The sequence below is a fragment of the Streptopelia decaocto genome, assembly GCF_964273445.1.
Source record: "Streptopelia decaocto genome assembly, chromosome: 13".
Classification (NCBI taxonomy): domain Eukaryota; kingdom Metazoa; phylum Chordata; class Aves; order Columbiformes; family Columbidae; genus Streptopelia; species Streptopelia decaocto.
In genome coordinates this window covers 8,007,079-8,030,808 of record NC_138668.1, presented here as the reverse complement: position 1 = coordinate 8,030,808, position 23,730 = coordinate 8,007,079, and the positions used below count along the sequence as shown (strand labels likewise).

The 23,730-nt window shown below is 42.3% G+C and overlaps 1 long non-coding RNA gene across 1 annotated transcript; it reads left to right on the top strand.

Annotated features, from left to right (window-relative positions):
• Positions 1–1,036: 1,036 nt before the first annotated feature.
• LOC309445628 lies at positions 1,037–23,481 on the top strand. The gene is made up of 4 exons (XR_014185317.1): positions 1,037–1,200; positions 2,070–2,246; positions 4,495–4,710; positions 23,343–23,481. It is a non-coding gene; the product is annotated as an uncharacterized lncRNA (long non-coding RNA).
• Positions 23,482–23,730: the final 249 nt, after the last annotated feature.

Sequence of the window (23,730 nt, the reverse complement as noted above, 5' to 3'; positions counted from 1 at the left end):
ACTTCCCTGGAGAGGTCTCTATAATAGTAGCGTTTGTTTCCTCTGAGTTAGAGTTGTCTCTAGGGTGCAGTTCAGGTAGCTGCTCATGTGCTGGGAAGAGCTTTTGGCCATAAGAGAAAGAATCTTTTCCCATATTTCCACCTGGGACTCTCACTAGGGCCTCACCACTGCGAGCAGCTCTACTGCATCTGGTGTGTTCCCATTGTATGAGGGGAAAAACTAGAAAATTTGGTCATGTTCACTAACATTTCCCCTGGCCTGCCCTGCAAAGGGAGAGGCTGGAGATAATGAGTCTGCTCCTGCTACCTCAGTTAGTTGGACTGAAGTTCGTTGAAGAACTTTGCTGCCTCACTGCACCAAGAGCTTCTAATGCAGGATGGACCAGGTTTCCAGGTCTGATTTGGTTTTGCTTCACTGAAGTTGAATGAGTGAAATACTTGGCAATATAGCAGAATTAAAGGCCCAAAGTAAATGTGAAGATTGCTGTCGTGTTCAGTGGATAAAATATGCTTTGAGGGAGAGTTGTCCTTCAAATGAGTTTTTGACCTAAACAAAGTGAACGTGGTTATTTTGCTCTCTGAATTGTGCAGTAACAGAACCTTAGACATAAATAGATTTCAATAAAGCTAATTCAAAACTAACCACAATGCTTGCTTCTACTTAAAGTTGTTTATTTTTAAACTTCTTGCTATTTTCTAGGTACTTTCTAAAGGGATGACATTTATGTGCAACATCAGGCCAGCAGTGAGAAAAGCACTGGTCTGCTCCCGAATTAACAGCCAAGGCAGAATGTCTCTGGAGCTTCAGTGAGGTTGGTTTCTGAATCTCATCTCATAAAGAGCTACATGCTCAGACAATGAATGATATTTATTCTTTTCTCGAGAGCAGTTTATTCTTTGTATGACATGTTACGTAAGAGGTGGATGTACTTTGCTTTTAAAATTCCAGAACCACTTGAACTTGATTATCTTTCTGATTTTCAGAGCAACTGAGCCTTTCTATAACCTGCTAGGCAGTGATCCTGGGGGCAGGAAGATTGAGTGACGTGTTAGTCATGCACACCCCCATCCACTCGGACCATGAAGCAAAGCAATGGTGACTTCAAGAGAAAAGAGCCATTGACTCAAGGAGTCTGGAAGAACTAAACGTCGTGATGTTGAAAGACACTGACACAAGTAACGTGCCTGGAAGATGGCAAAGGTGAGACTGGGAAACTAATGTGTGGAGTGTGTGTGAGGGAGTGGGAGAGGCAGCTTGAAAGATGAAGATATCTCTTCCCTCAAAAGGGAAATACTGTTTGGCCAAAAAAAGTGGGACTAACAGTTGCAAGAGGCAAGGGACATTGGCAAGAGAACTGGTTTACGGCCTGATCAAGGTTGCCTGATCTCTGTAGCAGAGCTGGAAGTATTCATCTCAGGGCTGCTGCAGAGAAAATGATACCTGTAAGAATTGACAGAAGTTAGATTATACTTTATTAGATGCTTGTATATAATTTTGCTGCAAAAAGGTAACTCCTTCTCTTCAAAGCAATATTTTTATCTTTCCTTAATGTTAGCCTGCAGAATAATTGAGTCAAATTCTACTCCTTCTGAGTTAAAGGACTGTCTTTGTCAATACCATTCTGCAGGTCTCTCCAGGCTTACAAGGGGAGGGAAACGTTTTTGCATTCACATAAAAGCTGTCAGAAAAAAAATGTGATTATGAAAGTTCTTTGCTGGAGCCTCCTCAGTACCTCTGAAAAGGCAGGCTCCAGTTTTACAAGGGAACAGTGAAGATTTGTTCATTTTTAAGGTGATTGCTGGGGAAGGCTGCAGGGCCAGAATGCCGATGTGTCATGGCTCTTCCAGCTTGTGCTGCAGAGTCAGAGCCCGCAGCCTCACTTCTCTTCATCTCCTCTTCCTTTGGCCTCATGTCTATTTGGAGACCTCATGAAGGTTATGATAGGTCTCAAATGGTGGCTGTAATAGAGCTTTGCCTATTTGACCCATCTGAAAACTAGTTTAAAGCTTTTAAACACCTATTTTTTTTCCTCCTAAAATTAAATGTTTATTCCCTGAACTCCCTTTTAGGTTTCAACTGACAAATCTCATTGTAATTCATTTGAGCGCTATTGTGAGTACACTTTCCAAGGGAACAGAAAACAGATGTGATAAATGCCTGAACATGAGATTGAACCTAGCATCTGTTGTTTTAAAGAAGTGTTACAAAACAAAGGAAGGTAACTCTGTTTTGTCTGCATTTAATTGGTAGGTGATACACCTGGCTTTCCGTAATACTCTTTTCGGGTTATGTTGACAACATGTGGCAGAAATGTGCATTGAGATAAACTCATTTGACCTGTCCAGTTTGCAGTGGTTATGACAAATTTCTACTATTTTTGCAACAGTCAGCATATTTAAAATAAAATTAATCCACAACTCAAAATAGAAATTAAACTCTTTCTGCAAGATAAGGAAGTGAAGAGAATCCATCAGAGCTCGTATGATGTACTTGTATGATGTTTAACTGTAGAGTTAACGGGCCAATTCATGTTTAGCATAAGCATACGCTTAAGTGCTTTGCTGGATTCAGGCATAAATAAATCAGGATTAAAATGTAACTACTTGACAAATACTTCTAAAGATGGAGGCTAGTTTATCTTCTCCTCAGGGTGAAAAGAAAGCACATGAGATTCATGTTACAGAGATTCTCTGTGTTTCCTCTATCAGGATTTTTTAAAGATGAATAATAAAGTACTTGAATATTTATCTTTTCGCTTAGTCTAGAAATTCCACGTGGTTTAAGTATAGAAAAGGTAGGCTGTGCACAGCCCTTGCAGGGCTGACAAATGGAGGTGAAACTTTCTTTCCCTGTTACTGAGCAGCAATCAAGTCCAGCCTCTGAATACCAGGGAAAAGGGTGAAAACACATTACATTATCTCTTATTTCAAAATTATTGTGCAAATTGTTTATACTAATTATTGCAAAAAAATATTATTATTGTGGCATAACAAAGCGTTCATATTTGTCATGCTAAACCTCGTTAGACCATATTTTCTCACGGAGCTGCGTACTTTGTTCTGTAGCTTAGGGGTTCCCATGCAAATGCCACATTTAGCTGTTTTGGTTTAATCCTCTCTGCATATCTCAAGATAAAGCTACCTGATTTTCATTTAGATTTTGAGCTTTTCTTCACTTTAAGGAAATACATAATCCTTTCTCAATTTACTTGTTGATGCCTTTTGCATTGCTGGAGCATCGTGAGTGCCAGCAAAATCAATGCACCTCTTCATGAGAGCCAGGGACGGTTTCTATATGGAGCAGTCGTCACTGGCTGGTCACGAGGCGCCTACAGAGAGCGTCTTGTCAGAAGTGGTGGCCCTGCCGTTGCCGTGCTTGTCACGGGCACGCACAGCCGCTACCCCGCAGCTGTGAGAGCCCAGCGCTGCTTTTCCACCTGCTTGTATGGGGCTTATTCCTGACAGCCTGGGAGAACTGGAGGAAGGTCCTGCAGCGTCACGTTCATTTTCCACAGGAGGGACAGGAGGCACAAAAGAGTGCAGCTCCATGGATGAAAGGTTGATGCAGACTCTGATCTTGTGGCCAATTAAATCGATTGCAAGGCCTCTTGTTAACTTATGCCTGTCTACCAAATGAGCAGCTAGCCTGAGCAGAATAAGATTATTTTCTCATTTTACATAAGGCTTTCACATGCTATCTCCCCTATTAATTAACTAGATTAAAGGTTCTGGCTTCCTTGAACTCCTCTTTTCTTGTCTGATACACTTTGAATTAGATGTAACCATTATAAAATGTATCGGAAGCAAAAGACTAATTTTTTCTCACTTTCTAGGTGTTGTGGGTATTTTTAGGTACAACACTTAGCAGTACAGCAAAAATACCTTCCTGCGGGTGGATATTTTAAGGGGCTATAAAGGCTACTCTTCATCTGGCTTTATTTCCTTGGTGTAAAAGTTCTTATTTTGAATTTTCAGCAAGTGTAATTTGTCTGCCAGTGGACACTTATTTTCCTGCTTTGGCCGTATCTTTTTATTGTTATTTTTCTAGATAAAAAGAGTTAACACTTGTTCAAAAAGTAGTGCCATTACAAATATATATAGGCTTTGTGCCCAGTCTTACGCTCATGGAGTTCCAATGAACATGCCACAATTTCTCTTGATATACCTTGGCATGAGTGAGGCACAAGCAGGATCCAGCCCAGGTTAGCCACAGCTTTACTGTAATCCGTAAGCCCGATGAGAGCACAAAAAGAAGGAAGCTCTACATAATCAGAAATCAAATAATGCAGTCTCCCTACCTCTCTGCTTAGTTGCTTGCTGGTGATATCAAACATATGTCCAAGCCTACGCTAGAGGCACAGCAAGCAGTTGCCTAGGGGAAGAGCAACAAGACCAGTCGTGTGTCTGAGCCCCGAGACTAGAAATGGTTTTGATTAAATTCATGTCATTTTACAGGCAGGTGCAGCGCTCTGATATCCTTATGTTTATTCCGCAGCTCACCTAGCTCTGTCTACAGTAGGAGGAAAAGATGCTGGAACATATCATTGAAGAAAGAAAGAAAAAAAAAAAAGAAAACAAACTGAAAATTGAACTTGTCAGTATTGGCAGGGAGAGGGATGTAACTGCAAACTCAGTGATGCAGTTCAACTCAACAGAGACAATCGAGCAATTCTCTGTGTGGCAGAAGAGCTGCAGTAAGCCTGTCTTCTAGGTGGGGACCAGTTTCATTAACTTCAGTAAGATTGCTTCACTGAGCAGGATGAGTAGGATTTGGCTTTTAGAAAACTGCAGAGAATATTATTGCAGGGTTCTCAGATTTTTTTCCCTGTTTAAATTGGCTCAGCAGGCCTTGCAAAAATCCCTGTGGGTTTGAACAAAAAATGATTTGCAGTTTCCTAGAGGCCGACAACTGTTTCTTCTCTAATCAGATATTGCCCTGAAGGGAGCTGTGGTCTCCCTGTGGATGAGGCAGCGGTAATCTAAAGTTACTTACATGGGGCCAAATCCTGCTTGCCAGCATGTTTTAAAGAGGGTTACTAGTTTATTTTACACCTAAGTCCACAAAGGCTCCGGATGATATACAGAGTGTGGTAAGATTACATGGCAAAAGTGTCCGTCCTTGATGATATTAGTGCTTGGGCATACTTCTGACAGAGACGTACGGCTGTGATTTTTCCTACCTTGAACTTGAAAGAGAAGTCAGGATTTAATTTTATGTCAGCATCCGGAGCCTCTTTATTTCTTGCCTTTCCTCTTTATTGCTCCCATACTGCAAAAACATACACCAAACTGAGGTCTCTAATAATACAGTCTATGGAAATCACAAATGCAAGGTCACACGGTGCTTGCTATGGGCCCCTGAAGTCCAACTTGGGCACTGCTATAAAAGCAGAGACTCTTCTGCTATTGACTCTTCTCTTCCACTGCTGTTGGTCTGGGAACACTAGAGCACTTTCTAGACTACAGACCTTTACTTCCAAATACGTCATGGGCAGAATGGTATTTTCCAAAGGGGCCACTGATCTTCACCTGGAGTCAGTGGAAGCTGTCAGTGGTCAACATTTCCAGTATGAGGCCTGAAGTTAATAGTTGTGTGCCTGCTCCTGATGGTTGATATGCAAGGGCTTTGTCGGATCAATAGCAGAATTAAATTCCAGAGTCAGACTTGGCTTTATTTTTGTTGGTAGATTGGGGTTTATGTGAGAGGAGCCATCACGAGGACTTTGTCCCTTCCCTTTTCCTTTCTTTGTACTTGCCAGTGCTTCTGGGCCAGATGATGCAGGTGACTCCCCTGTTAATTTTTGCAAGTTCCTGTGGACATTGTGCTAGCAACGACTTGCTGCAGCTGTGGATTGGATACTCACCTTTTGGTCATTGAATGAGCTTGCGTATTTCTGAACTTTATTTCTCTTGTACAATATTGGTGGTAGATCTTGAAATATGCCTTGGATCAGCCAGCCAAGTGCTTCTTCATTTTCAGGGGTTTGGTCTGTTTGGTTGTACAATGACAGATGAAATAAGCATTTGTTTTTCAGTTTGAGGTAGCTAATGGATTTCTAAGCTATTTGCTATTGTAATTTTTTGCCTAATTGTTTTCTCTCTGTAACTATATGCCTTCACTTCCAGGATTCACTCTTACATTCCCATGTAGCTAGATTGATGCAGATTCTGTGCACTTCCACAAAATGACACTGTTCAATAGCAATCAGGGATGCAGACAGAGGAGACAGAGGCTGCAAGAAGATTATTTTCATCTGCCACTCGAAATGTAATTTCTAACCTGCTGTTGGAAAAAATGACACCCCAATCTCAGAAAGTGGTTAACGTATCATTTTATGTGGCAATCATTTAAAACTGCTGGGCAGCTGACTAATGAAAGCGACAAACAAGCTGTACATGAGTCAAATTTCTGACTCTGTTTTACAAAGGCGTTTTTTGCGCAGGCACCGGTTTATAACCATCATGCTTTTTGAAATCCTTGATTTGGTCTGACGTGTGGGAAGGTTCTTGTAGGTCGGCACCACGTCTAACCTTAGAGCCGTATCTAGTTTTGTAAATATTGATTTGTCTTTAAACAGGTTGACTTTAACTTGTGTTTAATTAGTAATGGCAGATGTTCAGCTGGAAGAACATCTAGGGATCATTATTCAAATAATGTCCTATTAGCTTTTAAACCTTCCTCTTAATGTAAATGTGTAATTAGAGTGCTCTATCTCCTGCATCCTACTACAAATTCTATCTGTAAGCCAATACACTGGGATGCCAAAAAGCTGCAGGGATTGTAAATTGTGTCTTATGACTTTGTGTTTTGGGTAATTGCACTCTGAGGACAAAGCAGAGTAACACAGCAGAGCTGCAGCAGCAGCTCCCACCTTCTCCCAGTCCACGGGAAGGATATTCCCCTGGGTGGAGGGCGCTTCGACAGCAGGGGAGGGCTGGAGGGCTGGAACAGTGAGTGTAGTCCTGTCCCACGGGCACAAATAGAATCCAGATGCAGAACAGCCCTGGGGGTCAGTGGCAGTGTGTCCCACAGCCCTGCCAGCTCCTCTCTTGCAAGGACAAGCTTGGCGATGGTCTGTCTCAGCAAGGGAACACCTCTGGTGCTGGGGGGTGACCCTTGTCCTCTGAGTTTGGATGAGGTTCTGTGAGAATTAAGACTGTTTCACATGGGTCCCTGGCTATATGAATGAGATAACATGTTTTGGGTATCTGAGGCGGCTTTCCCTCTGCTGCAAGCTTTTGACTTGGTGTGTATTTAGATGAAGGTTTCTCCCTAGGTCACTGTTTCATTGCCTCACACGTGTTCAGTTCCCAACACAAATGGCACTGCCCAGGCGCTTCCTTAAAGTGATTTTGCATCAGTACAGCTCTGCTGACTCTCACCGAACCATTTCAGCACCAAACTGATAGAAATCATCAGTGAATCAGGCCACGAGGTGTGTCTCTAAACACACGTGTGTAGAATTCAGCTGGTTTAGTTGTTTTATCCTTGTAACTTGTCTCTTACAAACAAAACCCAGCCCATTTCATTCACTGCCCTCTGGTGGCATATTCACTTTTTCTCATATTAATCCTTCTCATGTACAAATGTATCAACTATTTTATCTGTGGATCCCAAAGGAGAAGTTAATGTCATTATTTGCACATGGTGCAAACCAGATGTTCAGACACCTTGTTAGTTGCCTACAGTGACGTTGGCAGCGTCCAGACCCTCAGTGGCCCCAGGGATTCAGGAGTCCATCAGCCATCCCCTTGCTCCCACCCTGCCTGCTGTGAGAGGAGCTCTTCAGGGCATTACTCACAGAAAACGAATCCCATTCACATTTTCTATTGCAATAGAAAATGATAGTTCTTGCTATCAGATAGCATATGTGACTGTGTATATATTTAATGTTTCCCTAGAGAATGTAGTGTCATTAAACTCCTTCAGTGTTGAGTCTTAGCCATGTACCCACATTGAAATAAAATGGCATTCTAAAAAGCTCACTCCAACTTTCCAGTCTCCTGGAGTCAAGCCTGGGGTGGCATAAATCAGCTGTGTTGTCTGAGGGACTGATTTCTAGTCCTGCAGTGACACAATCTTTTTGACTTACCTGCAAAGATTGCTTTCCTGCTCTCTTCCCATCCCACTGTACCTTTCTTTTCTCTTCCTTCAGGCACAATGCTTAGCTACTGGTTTAATTTAAAATAAATAATGCTCTAAGGTATCCATCAGACTGTCTTCTGGATCACTCTTGAAAGGTCATTCAGTGCTCACATGGCACGCTGAAGTCACCAGAGCCTGCTGACCTGATTCTCTTAGTTATCCTACAGCCTTCACATAGGCAGCATCTGCCTTTAATAATTAGATAATCTGTACAAATGGAGTCAACAAGCATCAGATTTTATGCTGATGTAGGACAAGAACCAGATTCCGTATCCTTCTTTGCGTTTCTTTTACATGATGGAGATACCTGATACTCTTGAAAGCCAGGGGGCCTGTCGGCAGTGACAGCTTACGAACTGCCATCCAGATACACGTGCTGATATGTCCAGTTTATTTCCTTTAAATCCATACCTGCTCCTTCCTGGTACACCATGGAGTCTTACTCAAAAACTATCCCGTATGTTACCTGTTACCGTTTGAGGGAAAAAACAATTAGGGTTGTTTTTTTAATTACCTTGTACTTCTCAGTGTTTAACTTCATTCTTTCATTCAGGCTGTGCTTGAAGCATATCCTGCCTGATGTGACTAAGCTGTTGACTCACTTCTTTTATGGCCGTAATAAAACTAGATCTAATGACCAATGCCTGGATATCAACCACCAACAGCATTTGCAAAAAATATCCAGATTGTTCCCTCTCAAGGTTGTGTGTCCTGATATAACATTCACTTAATTGAAAATACCAAGTCAGTAATTGTAATCACAATTTTGTTTTCTTCTTTTTCTAGAGATTATCTGCTTGGCTTTAGCCTTATTCTAAACCTTCCAGTTCTGAAGGTTTTAAATAACGTTCTTTTGGAATCTGTCCCTGCAACCATTAGCACTGGTAATTGCACTCTGAGAGTTAATGTAGACAATTAGCCTTGCACTGGGCCCTAGGGATTTCATAATTCTATGAATTTGCAGCTCACCTCAATTTTGCCATCCATCTGGTGTAATTTGGGGGCCTCTCAGCCCCTGCTGTCATCTGGGGTGGGCTGTTGCCTGTGATTCCAGCGTGTCTGTACCACACAGGGATGGGGAAGGACAAGTGTCTAATTGTTGTTTGCAGGTTGATCCCAGCAAGTTTCTGTGATGTAGGGAAGGCTGCGGTGAGCACCTGCTTGAGAATGTAGCATCTTTGCTGAGTATAAGGTGAATTGCATGCATGGGAACATGGCCTGAGAGAATCCGTTTCCTTCTCCATATCCTTGGTATTTTCCTTTCCAGTGGCAGAATAGTTGCTATTAAATGTAGTACAGGGTGTGGACTGGAAGGAGAATCAGGGACCTGTAATGATCCCTGGAGCCTCCACCATCTGCGATGCTGAGGAAAGCCTGCAGCAGTTCTACCCATTCCATCTAGACCCAGGGAAAAATGGGTTTTGGCCATAAGACATCTGCAATTGCAAGGCTTCCAAATTCAGATTGTATCGCAATATTTGATGCTGGAGTCATTCAATTACATAAGATTCTCAGTTTCATTTAAAAGAAATAATAGTTTTCTGTACTGCACAGCAGCAAAGATTACCTCGCACAAATGAGCCGAGGGACTAGGAAAAGCTCATGGTCCAGGGCACTGATGCTTGTTGGTAACATGTCATGATTTTAGAATCCATCCCATAATAGAGCCAATCTCATAATGGGAAGTTGCTTTCAGTGACTGCTAAGTTTTATTTTTTATTAAAGCCCCAAATTGAACAACAGCAGTTTCAGCAAATCTGAAGCTGTCTGTGAACCAGATGATATTCGGCAAATAATTCGTGAGTGAAACTGGAGACATTTGCTTTTTTTTTTTCGTCAAACATTCTAGCTTTTGCTTTGACATGATATTTACATTCCAGAATTGAGTTGTTATTAAAAAGGTAAATTAAACAAAGAAGATAAACAAAACAACAAGGGATGATTAAAAAAATTGGAAGGTGCAGACATTTTGATTTGACAAATTGTACACCCATTATGTGCACAATTCATTTTGGGGATCTGGCTGGCAAGGCTTTGGTCTGTTGCGGATGAACGCTGCAGGGAAAGCTGCCCTGGGAAAATAAATCGAGGACAGACCTTAACCATGCTGCACTGGTTTGTGCCCTTAGTGCCAGCAGAGAAAAACCCAGCACTCCTCAGGCTCTGGCCTCCTCCTTCCCAAAGACAGCAGAAGTATTTTTGGCACATGTACAAGCAGTGTGGACTTCATTTCCTTTGGCTTTCTCGTTTTGCCGCAACCTGAGCTCACCCCAACACCTCACCTGCCGGGGTGCAATCAGCAGGGCTTTAAAATACACTTTGAAGCCTTGGTTCCAAAGAAGCACTTTATCAAGCCGGGTGTTGCTGACTTGGAATCCGGCTCCTCTTCTGACTGCTGCTTCTTGCTGTTTCTCATGTGCTTTTCCATGGGCCGTCAGCCCCGCTGGGTTTTAACCAGGGTTAGATTTAGGGTGGGGGAACTGGAGCAAGGAGCGGGACTGGAGAGAGGAGCACAGCCCGTGCTCCTGGGTGTGTGACGGGGAGGGACCAGGACACAGCGCGGCTCTGCCGGCACCACCGAGGTGGCATCCATGGGGCCTAATGGGACATCTATGGTATTAGCTGTGTGTGTGAGAAAAGCTTTTCTTCTCTTTTTTTGCCATGATTTTATAGAGTGGAAAGTCTTTGGGGCAGTGATGGTCAGTTTTCTTTCTGTACAGTGCCCAGTATGAGCTGAGGACTTCAGACTGGTGGTATCTCTTGTATTAATGAAATAACAGGTATGTTTCCAGTGCCAATATTGGTAAAAGTTGCTGTAACTGTTATCCCAAGCTTTCTGGAAACTTCTGACTCCAGAGAAAATGTTCTGTATACTAAACCTGTTTGGAGAAGGACACCTATACTTTATGTGCATTATTTCATGCAAAGTTCAGCCTCTGAGGTTCCTTAAAGGAGAAGAATGCCTGAGAGAAAACAGCCTCTTGAGAGCTTGGGGGAAGAAATAGCACTCTGCTCTCCTCTGAGAAAAGCAAGCCGTGGTCCCAAGGAGCTGCCTGGGGATCTGATCCCACTTAGGGAATCCTACCTGGGGAACTGCAGCGTCTGGGCTGACCGTTGTATTTCTGCAGCTCTCACAGGGTCCAAGATCCCTAAAAAAATACAGATTTTTCAGTGGAGCTGGGCGAGAAGTTTTTCTCCTCAGCTGTAAGGGCAGCACTGGCTTTTGATAAGTGGTTGAGTGGTTTTAAACAATGAAAAATTAAAACAATCATTCAATTAAATGTGAGCAGATGCCCTGAAGTGAACTGGTGTGGCTAACTTTACAGTTTTATTGATGATAAGGCTTGGAAGTATTTGATCATTCTTATTTCATAACTCTCTCTTGCTTAATATTATCCTTTTTTTATAGCTGAGATGGTTTTAAAACCTGAGATAAATTTTTGCAGCAGCAACACGTTTTCTTAAATATATATATATATAAATGCAAATCTCCAGGAACAGCTTAGAGTATACGGAGCCAGAGGGGTCTTATTCGATTTTTATTTAGAGTAAAATTTAAAAAGATATTTAAATATCTATAGAGAAAAGTGGCAACTTGAATTTTCAGAATAACTGAGGCAACAGCCCCCATGACCACTTGTTGAAAATGGGCCCTTAATTCATATTGAGACAAAAATCCCTATTAATAAAGCAGCCATGGTCTCTTTGCTCCCCTGAAGGCAGGAGCTGCTCCATCTTAGCACCTGCAGGGACCAGCATTGCGTGAGAGCAGGATCTAAACCACTTTGCAAGCAAAATGCCCCCTTTTTAAAAATAAATATTTTATTTGCCTATTCTGTTGTAAAAACTGAAAACTCCCCCTTTAGCAGATTTCATCCCTAACTCTCTTGACTGTCCTACATTAATTGATACTGAAATATTTTTATAAGGTCTGAGTTACTTATTTCATTTTTAAACTCTTCTAAGCTTTCTGAGTTAAGGGAAAGTGATGGGGAGAAGCCCCAGCATGAAGATCCTTCATGTTGCTGCATTCAGAAGAGGGAACATATTCCTGTCCTCTGGGTTGTAGAGTAAAAAGAGCTTGGTGAAGAATTTTCAGCAGCTCCACTGCAGACCCGTTTCACTCGTCCTTCCAGCCCAGCTCATTCCTCCCAGGCCAGCAGAGCTGCAGTAGGTCCTGTCCTCCCGATTGTCCCCGGAGCACCACAGCCTTGCAGCGCGGTGCCAGAGGAGCTCTGCCCCAGGAGCGTTCCCACCAGTCTCTGGCATGTTGGGATCTCGCTGTGCCCCTGTTCATGTCGCGTGTGCTGGCGATGGTTGTGGCAAGTTCAATATGCAGAGTACATCACGGACACAAGAGGCTGAAGGACCAGAGGGCAGCTGGCTGGCATCTTCACTGCCAAAGCTGGGAGCAAATGAGATGACATGTCTTAAAAGCAGTTTGTCTTGCTGCTGGATGTGACTCTGTGCTTACCTCTGGTCCCTCGTGTTGTTTTAAGGAGCGTTTTCTTGTTTCTGTATATACTGGTTCTGCTGCATTTCTGAATAAACCAGGTGGTAACTTCAGCCCCATTGCAAACTAAGAAGGTGGTGCAAGTACTGAAAGCAGGAAGACTGCAAATAATGACTTCCTCGGAAGGGTGAAACGTGATTTACCTCATTACAGTAAACTAATTAAAGCTGGACTCAAATCTTATCCTTTGGGCTACGCATTGACACTTGGTGATAATAGGGCTAAGTACACATAAGTCAATGTGAAAAAGAAAGGTCCCTGTTTGTGTTAATGTAGCAGAATGAGTTTTATGCCCTCTCTTTGGGTTTCTAAGACCCAAAGACCCAAAGACTATTAACAATTTGTGGGAAAATGATGCTCTAATGCATCTACCTGACCTTTCTGAGTAGCACATGGCAGCATGAAGTTGGGAAGGAAATACACTGTTCCGTATGAGAATTCCATTTTCTGGAGGCAAAGCCTGTGAAGATGCCGCCTGCTGAAGGCCCGCTCAGTCTTTACCTCTCTCTGAAGCTACTTCACCCCGCAAAATGCTCCTCACTGCTCCCTCAAACCAGGTTGTCCTCAAGAGGTTCACATATTTCTTCACCACCAGATGAGATCATGACTGTAGATGTTCTGGTTGAGAGCTGAAGAGATTTCCCGATCTCTGCCTTCATTTTCTGCCTTCTTTTCCCAAATCCAATATCACGAGTATTTTAGAGGCGCTTCAAAAAGTTCCTTGCAGACATTGTACCTGTATTCTTGGGTGGCAATTGCTCATTATACTTCTTCTCTCTTGTCTCTTGATTACAGTGGATTTTGCATTGAACTGGTCTCTAATTATCTGTGTGTCCGTACGGCAGCGTTTGTGGCTTTGGATCCCAAAGGGATTTTCTAATCTAGAATGCAATTGCTCATTATTTACTGGTAATAAGCTAGAAATAACTCACCTGTCTGCAAGTGTAGGAAAACAAATGAAATTAAGAATGCCAATGAAGCCAGCCAGCAGGTTGCACTTTTGAGATTTGCAGAGCATGAAACTCAGTTCTAGTCTGAGCAGAAAGAGCAGCATGAGCAGCTCTTACGTGCCCAGAAGTGTCAGTTTAAAGGTACCACTGATATTACTGGCTTTTTAGCCGTGCCACTGCTTAGCAACTGCACATTAAAATGTCCAAAAATTCCATGTTAAGTTGAAAGAGGAGAAACAGAGATGATAACTTCAAAGTGTGAGGCATCACTGCCTTAGTTATCAGTTTGAAAACCCCATGAGAAGGACCAAATGTGATACTCTAGTCACCTAGGGCCAGATGATCAATTCAGCAGCCACCTCTCACACCTAAGCTGGATTCTTAGCAGACGGAAGAGACAAATCCGCCTTCTCCTCAGGCTGTAAAACATTCAGAGGGCTATTCCATGGCAGCTGTGTGCTGTTGTTATCCCTGGTGTGCTGTCAGCTGGGACTCCAAAAAACTGGCTTCAGTGGTGGCAGCCCCTGACCAGCTTTGGTCCATGCCGAGCCAGGAGAAAATTAACTGAGGAAAATGAGGAGCTATAATGTCAGTGCAAGGAGGGGTGGCAGCTGTGGGCTCACAAGGGGTGTTGCTGAGGCTTTGTGCTGCTCCTCTGAGGGCTCTTGTGTATGGGTGCACTGGAACAGATGTTCTCCCAAGAGATCTGTTCTGCATAGGTAATTATTCGGTTACCATTTGTCATAACAACACATAATAATATCATAGAGGACATGAAGAATGTCATGAGGAGTGGCTATGTTTGGGGAATCACAGGGGAACATTCTTCACATCACTTGGGATCTCTGAAATGCTCCTCTAAGGCAAAATTGAAAAGTCAACATGAGATGTGGGGTCTGAAATTAACTATTCTGTTTGGTTTTTGAATTCTCAAACAAATCCTTTGAAAACATCAATCAGAATGTTAATTTTGACTGAGCATTATTCAGTATAGAACTGTTTAACAAATTCAAGGAAGAGTGTTTTGTTTAAAGAATTATTTTCAGAGATGCCTGAAGCAGAGGAATACAAACTCTGCTAAGCAGTACAGTACAACGTTTTTGATAGGACTAAGAGATTCTGTGTTATGTATTTCAAGTCATTTTCTCAAAGGCTTTTAAAATGGAGGACTAGGTATTAAAGAAGAAAAGTCTCTGGAACTTGTTCAGTGAAAAAAAAAGCAACATCTGTAAAGTGCAAACGCATCTTCATCACAGCGAAGATTAATTGTCAAAAAGGGTGGCGGTTGCGTGTTACATCATGGTAAATTGGAAACGTCTGAAAATACTGTGCGAGGAGGTTGGGTAGTAAAAAACCTGTCAAATGGCAGACAGGGCCAATTGAAGCTGAAGGAAAGGTGAGCATTGCAGAGTGGACGGAGTGTAAACCAGCGCTCTTTTCTGATCAGAAATATGGCAGCTACATAAAATTAAGAAACATCACTTGTCTGAGTCAGAGTCTGGAAAAGATTACAAGAAGAAATCTTTTCAAAATGTTTACAAACCGCAGGGGAATGTAAATCCCACTTGAGTTTTATAAGCTCAGAGACACTGTTTTGAACTCATATTTTTGTGAATATCTTAGTACATATTTTCATAGCGTCTTGTGTTTTTTTCCCCTTTTTTGGAATGGTGGCACTGTTTTCTGTGTTCAGCAGGACAGATTTTAAGGAACCTTTCAGTGAATGAGAAGCAATAAATGTCTACTTGTTGCCATAAAGCTTTTAGTTACTAAAAGTGAATCCACATGAGAAGACATTCTCTGGTGTGAGCTTACAGGGATTTTGCAGAAATCTGGATGAATTGGGGTTCTTCTGGTTCAAATTAGACAATGTGGAAGATCAGCCTGTGTCCACAAGTGATTGCAACTCTTCTAAAAAAGTTCTTTATCAATAAAAGATGCGTTACTACAGAAAGGAACGCCGTAGTGGCTTGTGAGGAGACGGGACAACTGAAGTCCCAAACCGTTCCCATCTTTGTGATGCATTGCATGTAATTAACAGGAATGATGAAGAGACTGGAGGCAGAATCCTTCTGAGCAGAATGTCAGGTGAAATGGTCTCTGTGTACTTATTGAATCTAATAATTTACATCTCATTGAATCCAATCAAGTTAACAGTTTATCACGTTAAGATTGCGTTAGGTTGGCTGTCTCCAGCGAGGCTGAGTTATTGCTGGAGGGGACCCGACCCTGTGCCTGGGGCTGTTGTATTCCCCAAGTACAACATCTGACTTCAGCTGGGACGTAGCTCCATGTCTCGCTCGTGATGGAGGCAAGCTGTGGGCCATCAAAAGGAGACGGCTCCACACTCTCATCTTGTTTACGCTCAGTCACTGAGATGTCCCAGAAATCAGCAGGTTTGTTTAATTTTTTTCCTTGCAGCTGAGGTCTGATCGAGTCCTATAAATGTGTTTTTATGATAGAAGGCTCTTTTTGCCCAGTTGTGGCGGTGGATGACAGCAATAGTAGTTGTATAATGCCACTTTATCTTCACCTTTTGAGAATATGGAGTGATATGCTTGTTACTGGAATATTTTACAGTTCAGAACCTTAACTTGATCAGCTGTGATTGGAAAGGAAAAAAACAAAGTGACTGGCTTCCATATGATTGAACAGTGGCCCGCTGGCCACAGAAATGTACAGCAGGAGTGAAGGACAAAGTTAATCTTAATGCTGAGAAATGAAAGTTAGAAAATGAGATGGTTTGTGTCACCCAGTTAGAATATCTCAGATTGTACTAAAAATACCAAGTGTTTTTGTAACTAACTATTGCTTATGAGGCAAAACCAAATTACTGTGATTTTTTTTTTAGTCTGTAAGTACCCAGCCTGTAAACTGGAATAAGCATGAAGAGAAGAGGGCTCTGTAGAGATGACTTGGATGCCATATAGATTTTTATGGAGAATTTTGTCTCTGCGGTGGAACTCTGTTGGATGGCTTTACAGTTCTGGGGACAGATTATTGTTATTTCTTCTAGAGCTTCATCTAAACACCTGGGTCCTGCTGCAGAGTGTGCCGGGGGCTGTGAGGAGAGCTGGGGTCTGGTTACGCTGGGTGCAGCTGGACTTGAGCAGGGTCCTTGACCTCCTGGGGTTTTTTGTCTTGTGCAGGGATTGTGTCCTGTGCAGTCAACAGTGTCTGACTTCATGGACCTGCTGGTGCTCAGACTCATCGCTGCAGGTTTGGTTATTGCCGGTCCCGTCGGCTCAAAGGTTGGCTGGGCTGCACTGTTCAGAGGCCACATCAGAGCCACTTTTCCCACATCGTGTCCTGTTTTACTTAGGAAGGAGTGAAGGGAGATGTGTTCCTGCTGAGCTGAAACCCAAATATTTCAGGCAGAAGAGAAAAAGCCGAAGGTATAGTGTGAGAAAGCCTTGTTACTGTGTATAGCTTACAGGTGTGGAGACAAATGTTTTCATTGCAAGTAGACTTTTAAACAGCTTTTTCTTCTGGATTGCAGCTGCTGATTGCCCGATGTCACAAACCTCTTGGTCTGATCCTCTGTTTTGTCCCCGCTCTGCAGCCCGCTCACATTCTGCTGAGTAGAGCACTGAGAACGGTTTTTAATATTTTTAAATAGCTTGTGGGCAATTGATCTAAGATTATCAGTATCCTGCAAATTGGTCATCGTTATTTAAACATCAGATAAAGAATTTTTGCCCTAGTGCCTGGGCCAAATAAATATGGTTTTGCTGGAAAATGGTTTTATAGTAGTACTTTGAACATGAGCTGATGAGAGGGGAATCGCCATGTCACAGTACAGTTCACCCCAGTGCAGCAATCGAATACTTGTGGGATTTTTTTTGTCTTGAAGCTTCAGTGGCTGTAAACTCGTTACATTTGTTTTGGAATGGGCTGGATAAAATAGGATTCCAGAGAGGCTAAATAAAAATCCAGGTATTCCTAAATGATAATTCCGAGATTACTGGAAATGCATTTAAATATGTACTGCATTTTCAGAAAGGAATGCAGATTTTTGGTAATTCCCTATTTCACTTTTGGAACTATTAAAAGTCAACTGAGTTGCCTTTTAGTATGACCCCACGTTCACGTCTGCATTTAGCCCAGTGTGAGTAATTATGCACCGTGCTGTATCTGACCTCATTTTCTAGAGCCCTCTGGACAACTAGATGTCCTTTCAGGTCCTGCAATCCTTAAATTAGCTTGATTTTTTTTTCAGCTGCCATCTTCCTTGTAATCAAGTAACACTTTCAGTCCTTGCAAAGACCTTTCAAGTCTTCGGAAGGGTTCGCACCTATTTTAATTCAGCCAGACATTGGTGCAGAACCGGGGCTGCAGGGACACACATATATTGCAGCTTGGCTGGTTTAACAGAGGTGACTTTGAACTACCACTGTGCTTCAGCAATTGTGAGATTGGTGAGCTCTGAAGGAAAACTGGAAGGGAAACTACATTATATATGGCCACGATATTTCTTTTCTTTGCCATCATTTACATGTTTCTGAGACAGGGGCACCATTAACACTTCCAGCTGATTTTATGTAAAGCCTCGTCCAGTCACTGCATTAGTCTTGCTATTTTTAAATCTTTTACCATCACAAAATACATTTAATGCATTGACAAACTGAGTCCATATCTTTAAGATCTGGCCAATGAGCAGCTGGGCAGAAAAGACTTCAAGTCATGACATAGGTAAAGATGGTTTTACTCTGCTGTTTTTGCTTATTCAGTGGGTTTATACAACAATGAGCACAATTAATTTAGTGGCTACATTCTAAATCATCTATGTGTTAGTCACAGTGAAAGAATACAAAATACTCTAAAGTGTCGTTTCAGTGATTTCTCTTGGTGAGCAGTTTAAAATGGCTGTTGCATTTGGACTAGATGGAAAATCCAATTTCCAAGGCTGGGAAAAGTACTTTACTTTTTAAAATTGGGCATGTTTATTAAACTCATAAAAGTTAATGGAAACAACAAAAAGCCAATAAGATCCGGGGAAGAAATAACAAGGTTTCTCTCCTTAATAAAACTACCTTTGCCTGGGATGGCTTTTTCTGTTCGTTTCTGGAGGAGCTGGCCAGGCACCGGGGGAGGTGGCTGAGTCAGAGCAGGACTCGCAGGTTCCCTGGGGACAGAATAACCCTGAAAAACCTCTCCGAAGCTGTGAGCAGCTGCTCGGCCTCCGAGTCCGGGATTTGCAGGGGAGCTGGGGAAAGCAGCCTCCTCCGGGACAGCCTGAGCCCGGCCCTGGGCCAGACGGGTCCGTGGGTGCCCCGGCCTGAGCTGCAGCTTTCCAGGAGATTCCAGCGGCGACAGGGCTGCCTTGACTCTGCTCCCAGACAAATCTCTGTGGCTCCAAAGGGAACAGAGTGAGGCCAGTATGTCCCACCCTGGGGATACGCTTCCCTAGCCAGGCAGCAGTGGTGCAGGGGGAGCAGGAACCCAGACCCCTTCTTTGGGGCCAGCTCTGCGGAGATGCTTCCTAGTGTCACCTTCACTGGAGTCCCTAGCTAAGGACGGGATTAACTCAACAACAGAGTGCAGAACAAAGTTTTAACCTGTTTCCAAGAGTGCAGTTGTATTTCATGCAAGCAGACTCTGTGATTCTGCTGAAGCACTGGCCTTCAGGAAAGATTATCAAGTAGATGAGGTTCTTAGGGACATGGTTAGTGCCAGTGTTAGGTTAACAGTTGGATTCTGATCTTAAGGGTCTCCTCCAACCAAAATGATTCTATGATTCTATGTACAACTTCTTCCACTTATTTTTGAATATGCAGTAGAGGGAACAGTTTGCTGGTTGTTTATTCTCCTTAGTTTTAGGGTTTTCTTCTGGCAGTCAGTACCTGCCACAAACTTGGCAAATAACTCAGGAGACAAAACACATGGAGTATCTCTCTGGTAGCGAAGGAGACAGCAGTGCGAAGGCTCAAACAACTGGACCAGAGCCAGGTTGTGTTACAGAAACAAGAACTCCCATAAAGCAGGGGAAGGGCTCTCATTTCTCTGCAGAGTAAGCATTAGTCTGAATTACAAGAAGGAAGCCCATCTTCTCCTGGGCTTACGAAGAAGACATCATTAACTATGTGGGTCACAGGAAGCAAGGAAAGGGATGCATTTAATGACTTTGCATTAGAGCTGTAGAAGATTAATAGATTCCTTGGAAATAGCTGGCATTTGGTTTAGAGCATCCTTCAACAAAGAGCCCAGCTGTGACCCTGTTTCTCTGTGGGGCTGTTCTCACTGCCAGGTGCCTGTCCCCAACATGAGAGCAGTGACTGCTGGGCTGCCAGTCCGGCTGGACGGCGAGATGCTGAGCGAGCCCCAGTTGTTAGGAGAATGTGCCTCTTTATTCCTTGCCAATCAACATCATCATGTATAAATCTGCTGTGGGACTCCAGTGATAAAGAAAACTGATGTGCATCACTCCAGCGCAATAAATCTTCGGGCTCTGGCTGTGGGGCTGCCACATCCACTCGTCAGCTTGTTGTTCTGCAGCCCCTCAGTCGTGTGGCAGTTGTGGCTGCAGCCTGAACACCGTTGTTTAATGCAGAGGCTGAGCTCTGCTCGGGCAGATGAAAAAATCCTTTAAGTGTGAAGCTTGGGTTTTGCTTTTCTACATGTTCTCAGTTTTCTGTAATAGAATGTTTCTCCGTAATAATTTTAAGAGCCTATAATTCACTTCCTTGCCCCATCTTCAGTAGTGACAATTTTGGATTTCAGTGTTCAACGTATGCTGGTGTATCTATGTGCACAGTGCGTGTATGTGTGGGGGACTTTGTGGGTGTAATCGGATGACTTTTTCAACTTAAATGATTAATATCTACTGGGATAGGTTTGCACCAGCATTTCTGGTTTTAGGGTGAATCCAGGCAGAATGGACTCAGGTCCCTCTGCCCACTGTGTATTTCTGTAGGACCTACTGCACAAAGGTTTTGTTCCCTGCTGGGGCTCCTGGGTATGCCCAGGCTACGGGTAGGAACAATTTGAGTTAATGCACCCTACAGACCAAGGTGCAGCTCACAGGGGTGAGTCTCTCAGCCTTGGGTTCAGAGAGGTCCTCTGCTCTGAAGCTTTCTGACATTAGAAAAGTTGAACGTTATTTTGCCCAAGACCTCAGTATTTTGTCCAGCTGGTGTCAGGTTTAATCCAGCATGTCAGGCTGGCTGACCCAAGTATTTGCAGAAGCCATGTAGTTCCTAGTGATGGACCATTTGGGGCTTATTCTCATTACAAGCTTTTTTATCATTATTCTTAAAGTAGAAGCCTGCCGCCACAAATAATGTATGTAGTGTCTGGCCTGAGCTAACTAATGGGCTGCTGGCAGGGCAGCTATTTTGCTGCCTACAGTACTTTGTACTTGCATATTCTAGTGGGATGGAAGCTTCTAACTGTAGTAATGATGGGCCATCTGCACAAGCCTATATATACGTCCCAGAAAACTGCTCCCTTTGGTACTAATTTCTTCTTTAAGTACCTTCTATTACATAGGCTATAGTAACACCACAATTTAGTATTAGAAAAATGAGGGGGAAATGCAAAGAAAAATCAAATGCAGAAAATTGCACATAAGTCATATTACTCCATATTTCAGAACCAACTTCCTTTCCTGAAGCGAAGGTGAGGGGCTGTGAGACTTGAAATTTCCTTCCCAAGCAATCCTTATAATTATTTATATGACATCACGACAGCAGCCCCACTAAGGGAGGCTGTACAGTGCTATGACAGATGATGTGCCCTTACAGGAGAGCTGCGACAATGTATTACAGTATCTGGAGAGCTAGGGAAGTGAATTGGGTCTTGGGAACCTTGTAAAAATTATGTGGAAGGGAAAAGACACAGAGAAAAATTATTTTAAAAGAATTTTTTTTTGCATTTCTTTACTGACTATTTAGATTCCTAAAAAATGAGTTGATTGTTCAGAGTTTCAACCAACTCCATGGCTGAGCAAACAAATCCCAAAAGTTCAGTACGCTTTGTCATTAAAATGTTGGATCTGCATCTTTTCCTCCCTTACTTCTCCATTAGCTATAAAAGTGAAAAAAACATGTAGACTCTTAAAATTTGGCAACATTTGGGCAGGTGCAGTGTAAGAGTTTCGTTGAAATCACCCATCAGTATTTCTGTATGGGTATAATTAGGTTTCAGAACATACTTCTATATGTAAAAGGGAAAAGCTACGTGATTTTTGAGCAAGGGTATATAATTGTAACGTAATTATGTTTATGTTCTGTACCTGCATTATAATTCAAATATTTTATTTTTTGTGTCGATGAGACAACTGAACAACTGAATAGCAAGTTATTAGTATTGTGTCTTCCTTCTCCTATCTATCAGAGAAGAATCTTGATTTCTCTTTCTGTATGGTCCAAAGTAAATATGATTGAACAATTAATATACTGTGTTTGCACACAGAATTGAAGATCCTCAAGTTCATGATGTGCAAGATCAGGCTCATAAACTTTCTGAAATTTACTGCTACTTTCTGCCTGTATTTAGCCCACTTCATTTGGAATCTACATTAAAAACTAAATGCTTCAGAAGCTACCACCACTATATAATGTGTCAGAAGACTCGAGTTGTTAATGATCTCGCTGTATTAAGCTTAAATTGAAACAAGACAGAATTTTCCAATATTTGCTTAATTACCTGAGTCACTTTTTAATAAATTAGGAAGTTGTTTCACTTCTTGTAAACACATCTATTTGCATGAAGCTCCTTTTAACTCAAGGGAACCTGTCAAACCATCTTTCTTGCTTGAATTTTGGGTGTCACTTTTTATCGCTGTCAAGTTGATGGAATTTAAATTGGTGATTAAAAACGACACCCTTAAGGATCTCATTTGCTTTTAAGAACCCCGAAAATACAAGTGGTTCAATTCAGACCTGCCAGTTAAGGCAAAATTGTTACAGTTTCTGGAAGTGTGAGAGACACCACTAATGAGAATAAGGTGTCTGCTGCTGATGTCATGGAGGTGGGAAGAGCTCTTTGGAAGTGCCCTGCAAATGTTCTCTTTTTTAAAATACTCGTCAGGCAGGAGTGGGAGAGAAAGAGCACACACCGTTTTGGACACGTTTTGTTTCCAGTCTTATTCTTGCTTTTCACTTGCTATTTATACTCAATTATTATAATAATTCTATACTTAATAAGCACCTAGATAACCAAATACAAACAGAGATACAAATATAAACAGAGATAAATAAGATATTGATGTTATCTGGACATGCCGTGCTCCTGCAGCAATACAGTTATTTATACTGCTCTGAATAACAAATTGTAGATCAGATAATTATACTATGTGACTGCGAGAAGTAACAGGGTGAAAATGAACCAAAACAAACCAGATGTGTAGAGGAGTTCACCTGACACTGCACTAGTTTTACATGGCAGTAACTATGAGCTAAAGGAAAAGGTCCAAAGTTTGTTGATGCCAGCTATGCAGATAATACTTGTTGCCCGGGCTGCATCTAATCATAGCTGGTGATGAGAGCCTGTGGTTTGATACCCAGACTAACAGATTTAAAGAGGGATTTTGGTCCAGGAATTGTAATTCAACCTCCTTCAGGTTTCTAGAAAATTTGAAAAAGGCATGATAACTTTATATTTCTATGTAGAGATTTCACTAACAATTCTGCATTGATTTTTTTTTAGCGTGGATATGATCTTTTAAAACAATTAATTGCATTTTGGCAATATATTAATGAAAACTTTCTTGTATTTGGTTTTACTATTGGCAGTTTGTAAGTGAAGGTGAGCTTCAGAGCCTTGCCAAAGTAGCACATTACTGCTTTTTCCTCCTTGTCCTTAAATGACCAGCTCTCCAAAATGCCTGAGAGAAAAGATGGGAGCTGCAGCGTTGCCAAGAAAATCTGGCAGCAAAAGGAGAAAAAGCGTTCTCAAAAGGTGAGGTGTTTTCTCTGGTAATTCCTTGTCACTGAATATTCTCAGTTACATCAAAGCAGCTCCTGTATGGATCTCGACTGCAGTGGTGAGGTGTTCTCTGGTGGCTCCCAAAAGCTGAATCTTTCTACAGACTTTGTTGTACTGTGGGTCACAGCTGCGCTGCTCTGGAGGAACGTCTGTCTCCCAGCTCCCAAGGTCCCAAACCAGCATCAGTTCAGAGCA